Genomic DNA, 3,382 nt, shown 5'->3' on the forward strand with positions numbered 1-3,382 from the left:
CGGCCGGGCCGCCGCCCTGCGACCAGCCAGGCCACCGCGGCCCCGCCGCGGCGGGGCGGTGCTGGGTGGGGCGGGGCGGGGCGGCCGCCAGGTGTTGTCGAATAATCATGGTCCGCGCGATTAGTTCCATTTGCATTTCCACCGCGGACTGGTGCTCGGGCTTGCTCGGCGGCGCGGCCCGGGAGGGGACGTCGTTGGGGACGTTGCCTCGGGATGTCACAGGATGTCGTAGCTCAGGGCGGAAAATCACCAGCCCCCCACCACCCATGGCGCAGCTCGCGGCGGGTGCCTCCTCCCCTACTGCCGCGGCTGCGATTTCAATCTCGCACACAAGGGACGTGTTTTTTTTTAAATAAAAATATACTTGTCCGGTAACATGGCCTGTTTCACCACCCTGCGCACATCCTACCCGAGGTCCTGCTCAGCCTGATCGCCGCCCCGCTGCCGCAGCAGGTGACGCCGCGCGTGGGCGTGGGCGTGCTGCGGGGGCGCGCCGGGCCGGCTGCGGCGCGACGCGGAAGGGCCGCATATAATGGCGCGGCTCGTGCGAATGCGATGAAACTATAAATAATTGCGGGCGAGTGCGAGCCGCCGCTGCGCGGGGGCCGCTTTCGCCCCGGGGGCAAAGCTGATGTGTTATTTCTGGGGAACCCGCGCTGTGTGTGTGGGTGTGTGTGTGGTATGAAAAATTCATCGCCACCATGTGGGGATAGTGGTAGCCGCGTTTAGTGTATTAAAATGACCCCCCACCGCCGCCGCCGGGTAGTGCCCTGCAGGGCTACGCCGGCGCCGCCCGCCCGGCCCGGGGTGGGGAGGTCGGCGGCTAGTTCATCGGGGAGGTGTAATTGTTTTGAAAGGCCGGCGCGGTGGTGGAGGTGTGGGCGGGCGCGTGGGTAGCGGCCAGGCCCCCCCTTCCACCACCACCACCAGCACCACCACCACGTGACCCGCGGTGCTCGGCTGCTATGCTGTTTGCTTGCGCCGCTTGCGCGGTCCCCGCCCCGCGCCGCCACGCCCCGCTGCGCGGACAGCTGCGCCTGCCCGACACATGACCCCCCGCCCGCCCCCGCAGGTAGGTGCCCGGGCGGCGCCGCGCACGTCGTCGGGCTGTTCACTGACCGGCGCGCACCTCTGCGGCGGGGAGCTCAGGACATCGACTCCAACCCACATACGTGCACCCACTCGGTTTTTGGCGCTCGGTTCTTTTTTCAGCGCGGTAGCGCGTGTTGGAGTGTGTGTGGGGGTGGGCTTAGGGCTCTTCGCGTCCCACATCGTAGGGCGTAGGGCCGGTGTCACTCCCAGTTAGTAAGTTGGCCCAAGGGGTCCAAGGGGTCGGGGCCGCCGCGGGCCGCGCCGCTCTCTTCCAGCGCTGCGCACTCCGTTGGGGCTCCACCTGATGAGGCTGAATGCTCCTTTTCCTGGCCGCCCCCGCGGCGGGGGAAGGACGCTGTGCCACCCAGCAGCAGCAGCAGCAGCAGCAGAAGCAGCAGCAGAAGCAGCTCCTCCCGTGTGGGGTGGAGTGGGCGCCGCTCTGCACGACCAACCCCCGCGCGACAGAGAGGCGTGGGGGGAGCAGCGGGAGCAGGGGTGCGGAGGAGAGAGAGAGAGAGAGAAGCAGCGAGTGAGGAGGGATGAGCTCTCTTTGGCAATCCAATTAAAAGCCGGCTGCCGGGCGGGACGGGACGGCTCTGCTGCCTACGGGCCGCCGTGTGCCCTCGCTACGTGCTCTCGTCGTGGACCCCGGGCACATAGGCCCGGCCGCACGAAGGAAGCTGGGTGGACCGGAACGAGCACTTTTCGTGTGGAGCCCGAGCTCCTCAGCACAGTCCACAGCTTCCTAAAACATGGTGCGTCCCTCCCTTACTCCAAGGCAGTCACAGATAGCGTCCCTTGCGTTGCAGCTCTATATGAAGCCAACCCTGTCCGTTTTCCGGAGCAACCCCCGAGCAACCATGCGCGGTTTTCATCCTGCACTGGGTGGGCCGTGTCTGTCTGGGGCGGGGGCGGGGGTCGGGGCCGGGGTTGCCAAGTGCCCCCCAGGGTGCAGGACGCCTGCTCGGGCCGGGGGTGGATAATCTGTCGTTGCCGGAGAAGAGGCCCCAGGGCGGCTCTCCTGAGCGAAAGGGGCCTGCTCCTCGGGGCACCGGCACCGGCCGGCGCGGGACTCGACTTGGACCGCTGTAACGGCGGACTACAATAACCCCTTTCCCGCTAAGTGACGGCGTGCACCCGCCCGCCCCCGGCCCGGACAGAGAGGGTCCGACATTCAATCAGCGGAATGAGTTGTTTGTGTTTATCAAGCCGGCCCGTCGTGTGCAGCCCGTGTGTCGTGCACCTGAGGTGTGTGACGGGGAGGTTGCGGCCTGTGGCCCAGCTGCTCTCTGGGGTGGAAGTGCGGCGTCGTCCCCCACTTTCTCTCTCGCTCGCTCTCGCTCGCTCTCGCTCCGCCCGTCAAAGTCCTGTCAGCTGTTCTCGCGTGTGGGGTGTCCCCATTCCCAAAGGCATTACGCGCTCGGCGGGCTGTGGCGGGGCGGGTTGGGCGGGGCGGGGCGCGGTGCGCACCATTGGGCGATACATCAAAGTACTCACTCACCCGCTGGGCCCGTCCGGGAGGAAAGGGCTGCAACCCAACCAGATCCGCCCCGCTCCGCCACGCCCCGCCACGCTCTAACCGGCTGCGATTAACCCTTGTTGATAAGCGAGCCTCAGGCCGTTACGTTTTTACGGCGCGCCGGCATAATTTTTTGTTGTTGTTTTTATTTTTTCGCACCCCTAAGCTTCTCTCTACCGCACATTATCGACCCTGCTTGCTCGCTCTTGCCGTGGTGCTTGCTCGCTCCTTTGCTAAGCCCCAGTCGTCCCCACCTCGCTTACTCTCCTCCCCGCCCCCCAAACACCGCCGCGCGCCTCTAGTCATTTCGCCGAATCGAGGCTCATTCCCTGTTTTCCCGGGGGAGATTGGTTGCTGCTGCCGCTGCCGCCGCCGCCACAAAAGCTATGCTGCGCTAGGATGGGGCTGTGGGAGGGATGGGGGTGCAGCTTATCTCTAGCGCCGCCCCCGCCCCGCCCCCGCGCCGCCACCCCCTTGGCTCCTTTCATTAGGGGCGCATACGCGCTGACTAAGGGGCCTGTCCGCACCACGCAAACAGTTGAAAAGCGATACTAAGGCCCAGTCATTAGCTGGAGGAGAACAATGGCCTCGGGGCATCCAGCCGCTGTGGCCACAGGAGCCACTGGAGCCGCTCGCTGGAGTGGTCTTATGCGGCGCGGGGGCTTCATACGGGCATGGAGAGAGCTTTTGGGGGGCCTCGGGGGAGGCCTTTGTGGACAGTGCCCAGAATAGGGGTAATTTTCTGAAAAAGTATTATAGGTATAGGAAAAA

This window comes from Frankliniella occidentalis, unplaced genomic scaffold, assembly GCF_000697945.3.
Source record: "Frankliniella occidentalis isolate FOCC.00 unplaced genomic scaffold, Focc_3.1 Scaffold365, whole genome shotgun sequence".
Taxonomy (NCBI): domain Eukaryota; kingdom Metazoa; phylum Arthropoda; class Insecta; order Thysanoptera; family Thripidae; genus Frankliniella; species Frankliniella occidentalis.